Below are 18,311 nucleotides of genomic sequence, written 5' to 3' on the forward strand. Positions count from 1 at the left end.
CCTCCCTCTGGTCTCCCTCCCTCTGTCTCCCCCCCCCTGACTGCCTCTCTCTGTCTCCCCTCACTGTCTCCCACTGTCTCCCTCACTGTCTCCCACTCTCACTGTCTCCCACGCTCTCTGTCTTCCACTCTCTCTGTCTCCGACTCTCTCTGTCTCCCACTCTCTCTGTCTCCCACTCTCTCTGTCTCCCACTCCCTCTGTCTCCCACTCCCTCTGTCTCCCTCCCTCTCTGTCACCTAATCTCTCCGTCTCTCCCACTCTCTGTCTCTCACTCTCTCTGTTTCCCTCCCAGTCTCTCTCCCTCCCTCTGGCTCCCTCCCTCTGTCTCCCTTTCTCTCTCTCTCTCTCTCTCTCTCTCTCTCTCTCTCTCTCTCTCTCTCTCTCTCTCTCTCTCTCTCTCTCTCTCTCTCTCTCTCTCTCTCCTCTCTCTCTCCCTCCCCTCTCCCACTCCTTTTCCTCTCCCTCTCCCTCTCTGTCTCCCTCTCCTCTCTGTCTCCCTCCCTCTGTCTCCCTTCCCCTCTCTCTCTCTCTCTCTCTCTCTCTTCCTCTCTCTCTCTCTCTCTCTCTCCCCCCTCCCTTTTCCTCTCCCTCTCCCTCTCTGTCTCCCTCCCTCTCTGTCTCCCTCTCCCTCTGTGTGTCTCCCACTCTGTGTCTCCCACTCTCTCTGTCTCCCACTCTCTCTGTCTCCCACTCTCTCTGTCTCCCACTCTCTCTGTCTCCCACTCTCTCTGTCTCCCACTCTCTCGTCTCCCACTCTCACTGTCTCCCACTCTCACTGTCTCCCACTCTCACTGTCTCCCACTCTCACTGTCTCCACTCCTCTCTGTCTCCCCTCTCTCTGTCTCCCACTCTCTCTGTCTCCAACTCTCTCTGTCTCTCACTCTCTCTGTCTCCCTCCCAGTCTCTCTCCCTCCCTCTGGCTCCCTCCCACTGTCTCCTTTCCTCTCTCTCTCTCTGTCTCCCTCCCTCTCTCTCTCTCTGTATCCCTCCCTCCCTCTCCTCTGTCTCCCTCTCCCTCTGTATCCCTCACTCTCTCTCTATCTCCCTCCCTTTCTGCCTCCCTCCTTCTTTGTCTCCATCCCTCTCTATCTCCTCCCTCTCGTATTCCTCCCTCTCTGTATTACTCCCTCTCTGTCTCTCACTCTGTGTGTCTCTCACTCTGTGTGTCTCTCACTCTGTGCGTCTCCCACTCTGTGCGCCTCCCACTCTGTGCGCCTCCCACTCTGTGCGTCTCCCACTCTGTGCGTCTCCCACTCTGTGCGTCTCCCACTCTGTGCGTCTCCCACTCTGTGCGTCTCCCACTCTGTGCGTCTCCCACTCTGTGCGTCTCCCACTCTGAGCGTCTCCCACTCTGTGCGTCTCCCACTCTGTGCGTCTCCCACTCTGTGCGTCTCCCACTCTGTGTGTCTTGCACTCTCTCTGTCTCCCACTCTCTCTGTCTCCCTCCCTCTCTGTCACCTAATCTCTCCGTCTCTCCACTCTGTCTCTCTCTCTCTCTGTCTCCCTCCACTCTCTCTCCCTCCCTCTGTCCCTCGCTCTGACTCCTCCCTCGGTCTCCCTCCCTCTCTCTGTCTCCCTCTGTCTCCCTCCCTGTCTCTCTCTCTCCCTTGTCTCTCCCTCTCCCTCTGTCTCTCTCTCCTCCTCTGTCTCTCTCCCCTCCCTCCCTCTGTCTCCCTCCCTGTCTCTCTCTCCCTCCCTCTCTGCCTCCCCCTCTGCCTCTCTGTCTCCCTTCCTCTCCCTCCCTCTGTCACCCTCTGTCTCCATCCCTCTCTCGTCACCCTCTGTCTCCTCCCTCTGTCACCCTCCCTCCTCTGTGTACCTCCCTCTGTCTCCCCCTGACTGCCTCTCTCTGTCACCCCTCTGTCTCCCTCCCTCTGTCAACCTCTGTCTCTCTCCCTCCCTCCCTCTCCCTCCCTCTGTCACCCTCTGTCATCTCATTCCTGTGTGTGTCAGCCCTCGGCCGGGCTGAGACAACTTCCGGGCGCACACACACAGCCGCACCAGAGTACTTCACAGGTCTTAAAAAGACCATTTACATGTTAATAAGGCTTTGTTGTATTATATCACCTCTTGGCGCCCCTGCATCTCCACTCTGACAATCACTGGAATCCCCCGCCCCCCATAGAGCAGAGTCTCTCAGAGTCAGGGCTGCTGGAACCGCCAATGTTTGCTAACACCATATATATATATATATTTTTTTAAAACACAGGTAGGATGTCTGTAAGGTCTGCGGGCCGCCAAGGAAGGCTTGCTGGGTCGCTGGCGGCCCGCATGCCATACTATTAGTACCCGTGGCATAGAGTGACGTAAAGTTGAGTGGTACAGAGAAAGATGCAGTGGCGTGGAGTGGAGTGGTGCAGAGAGCGGTGGTGGCTCCTCCGCTAAGGCAGAGTAGTGTCGCCCCACTGCTTTTCGCAGTGTAAAAAAGGAAAAATAAAATGATAACTTCGGTTGAACTGACCATTACGTTTGCACAGACATACAGTTTTGCTAATAAAGTAAACAGCGCACCATCGATAACGTGTGGAAATGACATCACCTAGTGTATGGATTTGTTTTGATCGTAATTTGTTTTCACCACATTCAGAATTACCAAAAAATGCTTCATTTGTCCTGTTCTTATTCTGATACATTCTGAAATATCTGCACAGTTCATTTTCAGACATTTAAATGTTGTTGTGTGCTAGATAAAAAACAACATAGAACTATCCACAAGCACACTCTCAGTAGCCGACATGATGAAAGAAAAGTAAACACCAAGCTCCCTGGAAGATAGAGCCTAACATTTGACATCTGTCTTTGAATGCACAGCAAATGTGACAAGATAAGAACAAACATTTAAAGGCCTCAGTGTTTACAGAAACCCAGTACTGGTGGAAGGATACAGTAATTTGGGTATGGGCAATGGAAAGGACGAATTCAAGCCACGCAAAAAACAGCAGATATACTTATGAGACTATAGGCTTTAGTCCTACTTTTATGCCTAGCCTGCCCCAGTTTTTGCTTTTCCAAGTATGGTCACCTATGCATTTGCGGATGTATGACGTTAGAACGCATACATTGACAACGCGTACATTTACAACGCGTTCGTAACAACGAAAGTTGTTACCACGCATTGCGCTGGGGGGCGCAAAATTGATTCATTTAATTTACTATTCCAACACCAGTCCCCGTGGATAGTAGGGAAGGTGTTGGGATAGTAAATTAAATCATTTACTATCCTTGAGCGCCCCCAGTGCAATGCGTGGTAACAACTTTCGTTGTTACGCCCGCGTTGTAAAGGTATTCCGTGGTAATGCTTGCGTTCTAAATGCTGCATACCGCATTTGCCATATTTCATTTCCACAACGTTGTGGAAATAAAAGACAAAACTCTACTCACGCCGTCGTGATGCAGATTGCCCAGTGTCCGCTCATCTTAAATTCTTCATACCTTGAGAAAAGCAGTGTACTTCTATATATTGGTGAATGATGACAATTCGTTTCTAGTGGGTAAGCAGATCCCTTGATGCGATTGTATTTTTTCCAGATCCTTTTCTTTTTTCAAGACGGAGCCTCTTTCATGTTCAAATAAAAGCCGCCCCGTGCCCTGTCATTCCGGCCCCCTTCCGATCTTTAACTCACTCTGGACTCGGAGTTCAAATTTATTTGTTTGATTAATTGAAATCTTACAAAAATGCTTAAAATATCACCAAGTATAAAAGAATTTAAAAACACTATATACACGATTTTTCTATTATCGCATAGTTAATAAAGTTAAAAAATGAATCTTCACGTTTTTTACCAATAACATAAAATATTTACAAATGCAGAGTTCATAAATACGTCTTTAGGGTTTAGGCATGCCATCAGTGCTTGTCTACATGTCCTTACTCCACGAACATTGGATAGTCTCTTAAGGGTGATTTTCCTTTCAACTTCTAAATTCAGGACAAAGACATAATAGATGTAAAATATCCTCTTGCCCACATTTACATAACCTACATATAGTATTCTCCTCACTGCTCTTCCATGAAGGTAAATGACATAAACCCGGCCATAATCCGAAACGTGCTCTGATAAAGATTTGTTTACTTTGCTGCGACCACGATGTTTCAAGATATTCTTGGGCTTTTTTTTCCTAAATCCATTTATAATTGGCAATGCGTGTCTTGTTTTTACAAATATATCTTTATCTTTTATCAGCGACAGTTGATTAGTCAGTTTTTTAATTGTTCTTTTAAAACTTTCCTGGGTAATTGTATTCTCCCAAATTGGTATTATATCAAATTCTTCCTTTGCTTTATTTAAATAGGCCCAGGCTTGCAGTTTCTGGTTGTCTTTAACTTCTTGCCATAGTATCTGGGACATTTGGTTTTCATGATCGTTTTTTATTCGATTCCATACTTTAAGGACTTGAACTTTTCTTGCATACAGCTGGTAAGTTATCCCAAATTCCAACCTCACCTGTGCTTGCGAGGCATTATTCGGTAATCAAAATAAAATCTTGTAAATTCTTCGCGATTAATTATCCCCGCATCTTTCCCGTTTAATACCTCACAGCCATATGTCAGGGTAGGTAGTCATTTTGCTGATATGATCTTTAGTAACGGACAATAGGACAATGCAGTTATTTTTTTTTGTATAATCCTAAATGCAGCAACCAAACTATTAGCTTTCCTAGTAATATCTTTTTTCTGTGGAAGAAAGTTCCCACTGTCATTAAATATAACTCCAAGATACCGGTAGTAATCAACTTGTTCTAATCGTGTTTGTTCCAGTGGCCATTTACATTTATTTTTTAATCTTGTATTTTTTGTAACTACCATTACTTTGGTCTTAGTTTCATTTATTATCATTTCATTTTCGTTTGCGTATATTGATATACGATCGATTAATCTTTGCAGGCCCACTTTAGTTTGACTTAAAAGTACAACATCATCTGCGTACAACAGATTAGATATTTGCTTTCCAGCTAGTCTTGCTGGATGTGCATTGACTTCATTCAGTGCAATAGTGAGATCTGCTATAAATAGATTAAAAAGCAGTGGGGCAAGGACACAACCTTGCTTTAATCCTCCCGTCGTATGCATTTTGTTCGTTAGTGTTCGGCCATCACCAATTCTCACCCTGTCCCAATTGTCAGAGTACAATAATTGTATCATTTTTAATAGTGAGTCTGGAATTCCTTGATCCTTAAGTTTCATCCAGAGTAGGTACCTGTTCATGCAGTTGAATGCCGATTTAAAATCGACAAAACAAAAATAGAGGGGCTGCTTAGCTAAAAGCGCTTTATCCATTAAAACCGATAAGATTAATATATTTGTGGAGGTTCCTAGACCTTTGATAAACCCAGTTTGGTTTGGGGGTAATACTCGCTTCTCCTTAACCCAGTCTGTTAAACTTGATAATAACCCCGCAAACAATTTTGCATCAGTATCTTGGAGGGTAATCAGACGATAGTTCTCTGGTAATTGCCAGTTTCCTTTCTTCTAGATAGGAAATATTAATGATCCTCTCCAGGATACCGGTATTTGCCCAGATTGTACAACTTCATTAAAAACCTTTGTCAAATATGCAGCCCATATGTCTGGATCTTCTTTGTAGAGAGCAAACGGGATGCCATTTGGTCCTGGTGCTCTTTGTTTTTGTTTCTTTATTAAGTTCGTTACTTTACTTTCTGTAATAACAATTTCCAGGTCACATTCTAGGTCTGTTTTAATCATTAATGTCTGCTTGTCTTTCTGAATATTTAGTTTAAATACAGGGTCTAGGGTCTTTTTAAGGAATACAAACCATTCATCTTCAGTTAAGGTCGATGCTACCACAGATTTATTGGGTCTGCTTAAACCATTAATAATTTTCCAAAACTCCCTCGAGTTTGCTCGTTTGCAAGCGTGAAAGATTTTTGTCCACAATTCTTGCTGGATCTTATTTTTTTTCTTTCCAGATTAGTTTCCTTAAATTATTATTGATAGTCTTAAGTTTTATTTGTATTTCCTCATTATTTGGGAGGTTAGTTAGCTGTTTCCTCAGTCTATTGCGGGTCTGCCTAACTTTTTTGATAGCATGCGGGAGGTTGATGTTAGTATCCCTTTTTTCCGTTTGGGTCATTTGTTTTTTCTGATCACGAGGATAGGCATCATACGGTTTAACTATTTTCTGCGTGAATTGTTCCCACTGCTTAATTGCAGACTGTGTGGTATTTTCTTTGAAACATTCTTTAATTAATTCTTGTGCCTTTTCTTTCATTTCATCCTTATTATTTGTCTTCCATATAAGCTTCCTATAATTGGTGGTACAGGTCTGACCTTATGTTGTTAAATAATTTTGATGTTCCAAACATGTCAATTTTATTTGTAATATTTGTTGACTATATTCGCTATCTAACATTTTCCTTAGTCGATAGGAAACAATGTTATCAAAAATATTTATAGATACCATTGTACAGTCTATTCTTGATTTAGACTTTTGTGTTTGAAACGACAACGCTGGGGGTATATCTCTTGCAAACCTGCCATTTAATATTCTTAGTCCCAGTGCTTCCACGTCCATCAGTAGTTTTCTTCCAATAGGATTATGCTTAGCATTTATTGTGGGATCCAATATTTGTTCAGGAATTATCCACTGGTGATTTTGGGACTGTATAAAATCATCCCGTATAAATTGTATTAACAGGTTAATATTAAAGTCACCTGTAACGATAAAATCTACAGTCGGCTCATCTATTAATTGATCTAGTAAAAATCCAGTAAGAGCTGCACTTATATCCTTCCTTGGGGAGTGCTTAGGTGAATATATATTTTAACTAATATTAACATTCTCAAGTTTTTTCCCTCACTTGTTACATATTTCAACTTTACTGCTTTGTATATTCGAATTATTTGTGACCAACTGCTCATGTTCAATTCTCAAGTCAATCAGAATGAATATTGCCAAACCTCCGCACGGTCGGCCAAATTTACAATGTCTAATTGCAGGCACATAGTATCCTTCATATCCTTGTAGCAAAAAGGGGTCAATGTCCCATGTCTCCTGCAGAAGTATGATTTGATAGAGGTTTGATAAAGTATCTATTTGAGCATGTTTTATCTTTTTACATAACCCATTAATGTTCCATGAGCATACTCCTATTGGTACGTGATCCTCATTCAATTTTTCTATTTTATATTGTGATCTATCCTGTCATTGTCCGTGTAATGCTGTCCGAATCCATTTTTCGTTAATTTGTTTTATTTCTCCAACTTTTATTTCATCCATGGATTTTTCATCATCACCATGGATTTTACCCAAGGGATTTTTTAGTATCGAGTACACTAAGTTGTCTTTTCTCCCTTTAGAGTTTTTCCTGGGGATTTCTTCTTTTATAAGCGGAGTAGGATAAAACTTTGGGGCAGGTTGACTAATTGTTACCCCCCAACTTCGAAAGACTTCTTGTTCATGCAGGATTTGATCCACTCTTCTGGACTCGAAAAGCGAAGAGCTCTGTAGCGCTGCTGCAACTTCCTGGAAACATCTGCATCATGACCACTGTGTCCCGGTACCTAGTAGACCACCCTCTGCTTGCACCTGAAGCAACCGACCGCTGGCATTGTGACCCCTCTCCCCGCCCCCTGCATTCTCTAGGCCGTCCTAGTCCTGGATGAAGGCGAGCACCCTTCCTCCTATAACACACAGACTCTTTGGTTTCTTGGCACTTTTATCAACAACCTAATCGTTACGCAAATTATTGCTGACTTATCTCTGCCTGGATTGCAGTCCTTCACCACATCCTTTTGCTAGTAGTGTTTTGCCATGTAAAGTACCCTTAGTGGACTTGGAAACTGCCAGTGGGGAGCATTAACCCTCTGTACTTTCTTAATGGGCTGGTCACGTGTGAGCTAGCAGTTACCAGCTAAGCTCTGTAGCAGGCGTGTTATACTCTGAGCTGTTATACTCTGATGCCTGGCCTGCTGGTTACACACACAGCTCTACAGCAGGCATGTTGCTCCTCCACACTTCCTTTCCACCTCATGCTGTTGGACACCGCAATATACATATTTCTCTATCAAGATGGCTATCTCCAAAGTTTTCCCCTTGTTAAAATAAGGAGGAATTTTCTGGTTTGTACTAGTCTTGCTGCTTGCGCATTAAAGACCGGTCATATGATTTGGGAGTGTGGAGTCTTGCGGCCTTTCTGGGAGGCAGTGCTGGGTAAGCTGGTGGTAGTATTGGGCAGGGACCTACCGCTCACAATACAGACGTGTATCTTGGGTCTTTTCCCTAGACCGCCCAAGTGTAAAGTAGGGAACAGACTTCTGCACTTGGGGCTGGGACTAGCCAAATGTCGTATTGCACTGGAATGGAAATCCACCAGGGGACCGCAATTTGCAAACTGGCATAGAGATGTGGTTGTGTGGGGTGGAGCGGAGCGGAAGGCAGAGGACTCAGCTGGGAGGAATCTAAGGGCTTCAGGGAGTTTCCCATGGCAGGCCAGTCGAGGGAGGTGCTGGCGACTTGGGAGAACCCAGAGTGACAGGAGGCGGGGGTGATAGAATCTGGTCCCGAATCGGACATGGGAGCGCACTCAGTGGTCCCCTAGATTGAACCGCCTATTGCCACCCAAGACAGCTTGGAGCCCAGATAATGCGAAGCGGCCAAAGGCCGTGCGGGAGAAACACTCGCTGACTTATTGTAAACCTGGGGGCAGAAACCATATTTGCAGCTATGGGACCCTTCCTTGTGTGTTAATGTGCTTGTCCCCTGCTGTAATTTTCTTCATATACCGTGTCCCCACCACTAGCTGCACTGGGAATATTTGCTATGTTTCCCCCTCTGCATAAGGTCTTCTGTTTTTTTTCTTTGCCCCAGTTGAGTATCCATAAATGCTTGAAGTTGATTTTTGTATTGTATGGGCATCCTGAACTATTGGTGGTTGACCCCACAATGGACATTACCTGGTATTAAGTATTCTGGACCATGCACTGAGACTATAGACGTTGTTCTACCTTATGGCTATCCTGATATTCACTCTTGGAAATGTCTTGCCTCTGCAAATTGTATGAAAACGTGTATTATTAAAATTTGAAAATGCCAATAAAGATACTTAAAAAAAATAATAACATTATCATAATAATTATTATTAATGATATAGTAAAAAGGCTTGTAGCCGACACTGTAAAGCAGCGTCTCGTAGATTTGGAAATAGGGGCACTTATAACCAGCATCGTAGTTTTATTAACATTAGAAGGATGAAAATTTGAGCTACTCATTGCTTATGTTGAGACAGTGGTTTCCGATGCTCAGCATCAGCACTTATAATCAACATCAGGGCTTTTCATCTACAGGGAGATTAAGTGATTTACCCAGAATAACAGGATGTTGAGCTAACACCAAGGGGTCCATTGCCCGCCACCCTAACGGAGATCGGGACCGCCCGCCATAAGGGTGGGGGTCCCGTTGGGGGCATTAGGATGTGCCCACCATAGTGGCGGGCACATCCTATATGTTTTACATTGTGGCGGGCGGTGCTCTCTGCACCGCCCGCCACAATGCAAAACATAAGTTGACGCATTTACATATGCAAAGCGTCAGGCACTGCGCGGTGCCTGCCGCTTTGCATATGTACATGTGGGGGGTACCTATGTGCCCCCCGACACTGGCGGCAACCTGGGGGCCCTGCAGGGGCCCCCCGCAGAAATCTCCGCCTGCCTTTCCGTGGCGGCATTGCCGCTGCGGAAAGGCCCCTACATTGTGCCATCGTAATATGGCTGGCGGTGTCCATTGGACACCGCCACCATATTAATCTATTACTGCCGCGGTCGCAAGGCGACCGCGGCGGTAAAGCGGCGGACGGTCTTTCCGTCCGCCGCTGTCCCCTCCGCCATCCTAATCTGGCGGAGGGGAAAATGAGAGTGGTTGTCGGGCAGATTGCCTCCGCCAGGGTGGCGGTGGCCACCGCCACCCTGGCGGAGGCAATCCGCCCGACATCCTAATGGACCCCCAAGTCTCGAACCTGGTTCCCCAGCTCCGAAATCGGAAACTCTGGCCATTACGGCACATCCTCTCCCCACTATCATGGTTAGTAGTTGGTTCTGTTTTAGGCGGCGCTAACAGGAGAAATGGGCTGGTGTAAGCTGTCTCCTGATGAGAGCCACAGCACTTTGGTGTTTTTTTACAAATTAACCACTGTAGCTACCTGGTTACATAATTGATCTAGCCCACACGACAGTCTGTAACCCATCGCCGCTAGTGACTGCAGTGACCACCACCTGCGACCAGACACATGCCATCACGTAATGAGCTGCACGAACGTGCTGTGATGCCTCTCGCCATGAGCAAGCACCTGGAAGTTGAGGAAGAACACTTTTTTATGCAATTTGTTTGCTGGCTTCACTTAATTGGGTCACAAAGATCGTGCACTTTAAAATAACTCCCAGTCTCTAGTCACCTGCCGCAGTGATCTTTGTGTGTCCAGCAATGTTCAGGGCATAACAATATCAGCAAGGTAACTGTGGTGGTTAATGTACCTACTGAAGAAGCCTGTGTTTCGTCTCGTCACAGTATATACTCATCATAAAGTACCATAGAGGTTTGATGTGCCTGCTGCAAAGCAGAATTTTGTAGCACGCCTATCACACATTTGTATTTATCTGTAGATAGGTCAATGGGGTTTGTCACAGAGATCTTTTTATTACTTATAGTTCATAAGTTATAACCCTTTTAATATAACACTGCGAGTTATGTACTGGCATCAAACAGCTGCATTCAAACTGTAAGGTGTGCGTCTAGAAAGTTATATTTTAGGTTGCTAAAAACTGTTGCCCCAGTATTGGAACTTTCATAGATTCCCATGCTTTGTATCATTCCCCGTCGTCGGAATGGGAGCCTCGGTAGTATAAAAACCATAGAAACAAAAGAGAAACCTAGGCCTAGGCCTCATCTCATTTTGTATTCTATCCACCTCCTTTTGTAAAAAGAGACCAAACTTTTGCCAGGACCAATCAGAGCAGCCTCACCCTCTAGAACCTTCCTGAGAGAGCTCAGAGCCTCAGATTTTTCTACCGCACGTTGTGCTAGGGAGTCTCCACTGAGCTCTCCTCAGTTTTCACTGTTTTTCTACTTATTTCTTCAAGTTTCTGCTTCAAATCGTCATGTCTGACAAGGAGAAGAAGGCCTTATTCAGGTCCTGTGCCTCTTGTGGCAAAAAACGTCTGTTTGTGGAGGATAAGCATGATAATTACATTTATTGCTTATATCCTGACCACAAGGCCACAGACTGCAAGATCTGCAGGACTTTCTCGAACAAGACTCTTCGGGACAGAGAAGGCCGGCTTCTTACCTGGCTTCAGAAGATGAAGACACGCAAGGAGGTGCTCTCTTCGGATGAGGAGGATTCCGTGTCTGCTGCTTCCTCGCAAAGATCAAAGAAGAGGGGTAGGTCTCCCCCTGGTTCTTCGACATCTGAGCCCCCTCTTCAAGCCCCTCACAAGATCTCTGACAGGTCTGAGAGGGCTGGTCCCCTTCAATCTCCTCACGAAAGTGTAAAGGAGAGGCAGGGACAGGCTACAGCAGTGGTGCCAGCCTTAAAGGACAAAAAGGAGGTTGTGATCCTTTCTCCTCCGTCCAAAAAGATCAAGCCCAGTGATAAACACTCTACTGGCACTTCAGGATCTGGGCCGGAGAAAAAACAGCGTCCGTCGACGACGAAAACACCAGGTACGTCGATGACTGTGACTTTGGCTAAAGTTCCCGCTGTTTCTGTGGCTCCGTCGACGGGCTCGTCGACGGTAGCGGTGTCCACGACGGCGACTTCGGCGACGTTCAAGGTTCCGAGCTCGTCGACGATGGTGGCTTCCACGTCGACGACGACTAGCAGGCCGCTGTCGACGGCCGCAACGACGACGAAGACTACGTCGACGACGTCGACGACGACGGCTTCCACGTCGACGACGATGATAATGACGACGAGTTCGTCGACGAGACCGTCGACGGTGGTCCCATCGACGACGAAGATTGTGTCGACGAAGGCTGTGGTGCCGTCGACGGTTACATTGACTGATGCTCCGACGACGACGGCGTCGTCGACGAGAACGTCGACGGTCCAAAAAGTGCATTTTCCAGTCCGGAGAATGAAAATCACGCCGGAGATGACGTCTCCGCGACGAGTCTCTTCCCATCTACCGACAATGCTGTTAGATGATGAGTCTGACGAGGATGAGTTTCAGGAGGATTATGGACCTGCCTATAGTCCCTCGGACTTGAACGTAAAGTTGCAGGAGACGGACACGGAGGAGTATTTCGACCAGGCAGGTGGCCAACAACTACATCCTTATGTTGTGGAAGAGCGACATCCGCCGAGTTTGGGACAAGGCATGGTAGCCATGCCCTCCTCTCTCATATCGGATCTTCAGGACATGCTTCAGGATTATCGTAAAAGGTTTCCGTCAGACCTCTCTGGACAGACTACGTTTTTTCCACTTCCACCACAGCCGCAAGTGCAGCCGGCTACTAGTGTTCCGGTGGTACCCTCCACACCACCGCCAGTGACACCTTTGGCCCGGGTTCCCACACCAGATCCCGTACCACTTCCCGATGTCCATCAGGATACCTCTTCGGATGAGGAGGTTGTCCCAGTGGATCCCTTGATGGATCCTTTACAGGACCCTGACCCGGATCAGGGGGACAATGACCCGCAAGACCCAAATGCTGCTGGTCGAGACACTTCCATCTCCCCTCCGGTGGATATAGGGGGTTTTCATCATCTGATGGAACGGGCTGCTAAGAGGTTTGGCCTACCTATTTCAAGAGAGGAATCGGAATGTTTCCTTTATAACTTTAAGGAACAACACCAACGCTCTGTAAAATCTATTCCCATTATTGAGCATGTATGGGAGGAGGGCATGAAGATCATGCAGAGTCCGGCCACGGTGATTCCAGTGCTCCCCAGACTGGAGAAGAAATATAAAGCTCCGGAAGGCAGTCCAGCTTGCCTTATTGGTCAACCGAAGCCTGACTCTGTGATTTCTCAGGCGGCACAAAGCAAGTTAAAGAATCCGTCCACACCGTTGACCACTCCTCCGGACAAAGACGGCAGACGTCTGGATAATGTTGGAAAACGGGTTTCCTCTATGGCCAGCTTACTGGTTCGAGCGGCGAATGCCCTTGCCATCTTAGGCCGTTACGACCGCCAGATGTGGTGCGACATGGAACCCTTCGTGGAACTATTACCTGAGCCCACTAAGGAGGACGCCAAGAAGGTGCTGGCGGAAGGAGAGAAATCGTCTGCAGAAGTGATTGACTGTGCAATGGACATTGCTTCCACGGCCTTCCGGGCCTTGGCCGGCTCCGCTGTATTACGGCGTCAGGGTTGACTGAAGGCCACCTGGTTTCGTCAGGAGGTCCAGAACAGAGTCCTAGACCTCCCTTTTGATGGTGAGATGCTGTTCGGGAAGCATGTGGATGATACCCTACAGAATATCAAGAAGGACACAGACACGGCAAAGTCCTTGGGCTCTCTCACCTATCGCAAGGTCCCCTTTAGGGGCGCACGAGGTAGAGGATTTACGTCTTACAGAGGAAACCAACAACGTTATTCCTCGCAGTCTTCCCAGTCATATAAACCCCATTACTCGAATCAGCGACAAGGGCAATCAGCATCTTTCTCTCGCAACCCTCCGCGAGGCCGTCAACAGCGACAAGGCCGTGACAACACCAAACGACAATAGCGGCCTCCCGGCTCTACCTGCTGTTCCTCCCCTCCCGATCACATCAGTGGGGGGCAGGATATCCCTTTGTCTGGACAGTTGGATGTCAATAACATCGGACCAATGGGTCCTCAACATCGTGAAGAGTGGCCATACATTGGAGTTTCACCACTTTCCTCCAACACGAGCTCCGGGCGCCATCCGCTCAGGACATCTAGGATGACTACATCTAGAAGCCCACCAGTTGTTCCTCAAAGGAGCAATAGAACCGGTCCCGCTCTCTCAGAGGGGCCGGGGGTTCTATTCAAGATTCTTCCTAGTGCGGAAGACGAAAGACACTTGGCGTCCCATCCTCGATCTTCGGGAGCTCAACACCTATCTCGTAAAGCTCTCCTTCAGGATGATCACTCTCCAGGAAATTCTTCCTCTCTTAAATCCAGGCGACTACTTGGCGTCGCTGAATTTAGAAGACGCATATTTCCATATTCCAATACACCCAGCTCACAGACAATACCTTCGCTTTACAGTGGGAAAGAGCCATTTCCAGTTCAAAGTGCTTCCATTCGGCCTTCGGTCGGCACCGAGAGTGTTCACCAAGTTATTGGCACCGGTGGCAGCTTTCCTTCGACGACAATCTCTCGAAGTTTTCCCTTACTTAGACGACTGGCTCGTCAAGGCGCCATCTTTCCAGGACGCTTCGCAAGCCGTGTCTACTTGCCTCCATTTGTTCCGCTGCCTGGGCCTTCAGTTGAACGAACACAAGTCAGTCCTCCTGCCTTCCAAGACTGCCAGATTCCTGGGGTCCGTGCTGGACACCACGCATTGTACGGCTCGTCCCTCAGAAGAGCGACAACAAAAATTGATGGTTTCGGCTCAACTACTCTGCCGCAGCAAGGTCCTATCGGTCCGCCAATACAAATCCCTTCTCGGATCGATGTCCTCCTGCATACCATTAGTACCGCATTGCAGGCTAAGGATGCGTCCTCTACAGGAGGAGCTGGACAAGCAATGGCGCCAGGGGTTGTCGTAACATCAGCAATGAGAACAGCGAGCGAATGGTGGCTTCAGAAAAGCAATCTCGCCCAAGGCCTAACGTTCAGGATTTCTCCTTCACCCATGGTGATGACCACGGACGCCTCGTTGGAAGGCTGGGGTGCAGTGCTCCGAGAGCTTCAAGTCAGTGGCCATTGGAGTCCAGGACAGCGGCAGTGCCATATCAATTTCCTGGAGCTGACAGCCATTCGGTTGGCCTTGCAATCTTTTCTACCCAGAGTGGGCAATCGCTCAGTGCTGGTCCGGACGGACAATACGACGGCCATGCACTATGTAAACAAACAAGGAGGCACCAAATCGCAGACTCTGTCCGCAGAAGCTCAACGGATTTGGGATTTCGCGATTCACAACAACATCACTCTGAGAGCGGAGCACTTGGCGGGAACTCTCAATGTCAAGGCGGACGCCTTGAGTCGCCAGACGGAAGTGACTCACGAGTGGGAGTTGAATCAATCCATTCTCGACGGAGTGTTCTCAGTTTGGGGGACGCCGACCATCGACCTCTTTGCTTCGCCGGAGAACGCCAAATGCCGGTTCTACGCAAGCAAGGTTCACCATCGGGGGTCCCTAGGGAACGCTCTTTCGATGGCCTGGTACAGCGCGTTCTTTTACGCTTTTCCTCCCATTCCCCTCATTCCTCGAGTTCTCAAGAAAATGAAGGCGGAACCCTGCAGGATGATTCTAATTGCTCCAGCGTGGCCCAGACAATTCTGGTACACAGAACTACTGCGGCTCTCCCAAGCTCCTCCAATTCAGTTGAAGCCCATTCCGTCCCTCTTGTCCAGGAGTCAGGGACAGGTTTTCCACCCGGATCCGAGATCCCTCCACTTGTCGGCGTGGCTCCTGAACACAGAGAATTCAGTCATCTAGCTTTGTCTCAAGAATGCAGAGAGGTCTTGGCTCAAGCCAGAGCACCAAGTACCAACAAGACGTACGCGGCGAAATGGAAGAGATTCTGCTTGTGGTGTCAACGGGAAGGTCTCCATCCTTTCACTTCCCAACCTCATCAGTTGTTGCCGTATTTGCTATCTCTGGCTAAGTCTGGTTTGGCACATTCCTCAGTAAAGGTGCATCTAGCGGCCATATCAAGGTTTCGACGCAGTTCGGCAGGTCCTTCCTTATGGTCCTCTAGGGTGGTTAAACAATTCTTGAAGGGCCTATTCCGGATGTATCCGCCAGTTCGTCCTCCTCCACCAGTGTGGCAGCTCAACCTTGTCTTGGCTCAACTCATGAAAGCTCCGTTCGAGCCGGTTCACAAGGCAGACTTAAAGTTCCTCTCCTGGAAACTAGCACTCCTCTTAGCTCTAACATCAGCTAGACGGGTGAGTGAGCTTCAGGCACTCTCCATAGTGCATCCATTCCTGCAATTTACAAAACAAGGTCTGGTTCTTCGGACGAATCCCAAATTCATCCCGAAAGTGCCATCTGAGTTCCACTTGAATGAACCGGTGATTCTGAAAACCTTCTTTCCACATCCTTCTACACCTGCGGAGCGTACGCTCCATTCTTTGGACATTCAACGGTGCTTAAAGTTTTACTTGGAGCGCACACGTCCCTTTCGGAAGTCTACTCAGTTGTTTGTGTCCTACAGTGCACCTCGTAAGGGGTTGCCTTTGACAAAGACTGGCATTTCCCGCTGGATCTCCAGTGCGATTCAATTCTGTCATCAGGAAGCGGGCAAGCCGCTGGACGACAGAGTCCGTGCACATTCCACGAGGTCAGTGGCTTCATCTGTGGCTCTCTTTTCGGGAGTTGCCATTAAGGACATCTGCAGGGCAGCAACGTGGAGCAGTACTCATACCTTCACGAAACACTACTGCCTGGAATCTGCAGGACGAGATGATGCGGCTGTTGGTCAGGTAGTCCTGCGGAATCTGTTTCATTGAGAGGTGAGCTTTCCCTACGATCCCTCCATCCTGGTGAGCACATTTTGTTTTGTTTTTACTGTACTTTATGTATTTTTCTATGGTTATGTGATGCCATGTATTTACAAAATGTGTTCATGGTGCTGTACTGCTAGCTATTCTGATACAAAGCATGGGAATCTATGAAAGTTCCAATACTGGGGCAAGAAAACAAGTTACTTACCTGTAACTTTGGTTCCACAGTATTGGTAACTTTCATAGATTCCCATGCGCCCGCCCGCCTCCCCTGGGAAAGCTCAGTCTTTTTATAGAGTTAGTGGCGGTTTGCACAACGGCTACGAAAATCTGAGAGTCTGAGCACTCTCAGGAAGGTTCTAGAGGGTGAGGCTGCTCTGATTGGTCCTGGCAAAAGTTTGGTCTCTTTTTACAAAAGGAGGTGGATAGAATACAAAATGAGATGAGGCCTAGGCCTAGGTTTCTCTTTTGTTTCTATGGTTTTTATACTACCGAGGCTCCCATTCCGACGACGGGGAATGATACAAAGCATGGGAATCTATGAAAGTTACCAATACTGGGGAACCAAAGTTACAGGTAAGTAACTTGTTTTCTTCCTTAGGCTAACGATACATTGTTATTAGTAATAGAATGCACAACCACTGTGTTACATTTTAAATCCCACGTTTGTGTTTTTGCATACTAAGCATTCGTAACATATAATGCCTAAATGTACGGATTACATGTGATTGCAACACCTTGTCTCCCTAGCTATTTTATGCAACATTTTCTATACATTGATTTACACACTTGTATGAATCATTGTCTCTGTATAATACGTGTATGTGTGTGTGATGTAAAAGGCTGTGACACTAATATTGGGACGAGTAGCCCCATAAAAGAAATTAAATTAATGTGAGAAGGGGCTATGAAGAGAGGAGGGCACCGTTGGAGCGCGGTAGTGTGTGAGTCTGTGCAGAATGAGGCCATGGGCAGGCGCCAACAAATATTGTTGCATTGGGCGCCACTAATTCCAAAGCGGGCCTAGTAAATACCATTAGATCTGTACATACCTAGATCGCTTTTAAAATGTGGATAAGGATGCTGCAAAGGGCGGTATTGCATGCACCTCACGATGTTCTCGTCATCCACCCTCTCACACATTTAGCAACATTGTAGTAACTGCAGTCCAGGATGCATTTGAAACTGCGTGCTAACGTGACTGCGCAATTGCTGTGTATACCTTTAAGTCTCCTGCACTGTTGTCACACGAGCCATGGAATTGTTTTCAGGTCTCGCCTACGTAGCGCGCAAGCGCTGCTTAGGAGGGGACCTTTAGCCATCGTTCAGTACTTTTGGTTACCCACGTGCATGTTTTGCATTGGTTTCTATTGCAGTCCGCGCACGTTTGGCGTTTCCCTTGCGGGAGCGAGCAGCAGCACCATCTGTTTCTAATTATCTTCAAAACAGATGGTGCTGCTGCTCGCTCCCGTAAGGGACATCCTGTGTGTGTGTGGTCCCTGTTAGCAAACATTATCTGTGTGCTTTGTCCAAATTAGCCACTAGCCCGGATCATGTTATATAACAGGGGTGCCCGCTCTTCAGATTTCAGCACACATACACGCATAATTTTACTTTCATTTCCTCGGCAAAATGCCATTCTCCATTTCCAGGCCCCTTTGATTAGCAGGGTAGAAGTGAGAACGGCACAGATTAATCGGTTTGTCAGCGAAAAT

General features: G+C 47.2%; 1 protein-coding gene across 5 annotated transcripts in view; it reads left to right on the top strand.

Annotated features, from left to right (window-relative positions):
- JAK2 (Janus kinase 2) overlaps positions 1 to 18,311 on the top strand; it is a 1,231,913-nt gene that overhangs the window by 504,859 nt on the left and 708,743 nt on the right. The gene's annotated exons all lie outside the window — the stretch shown is intronic.

Source organism: Lissotriton helveticus, chromosome 2_1, assembly GCF_964261635.1.
Source record: "Lissotriton helveticus chromosome 2_1, aLisHel1.1, whole genome shotgun sequence".
NCBI lineage: Eukaryota > Metazoa > Chordata > Amphibia > Caudata > Salamandridae > Lissotriton > Lissotriton helveticus.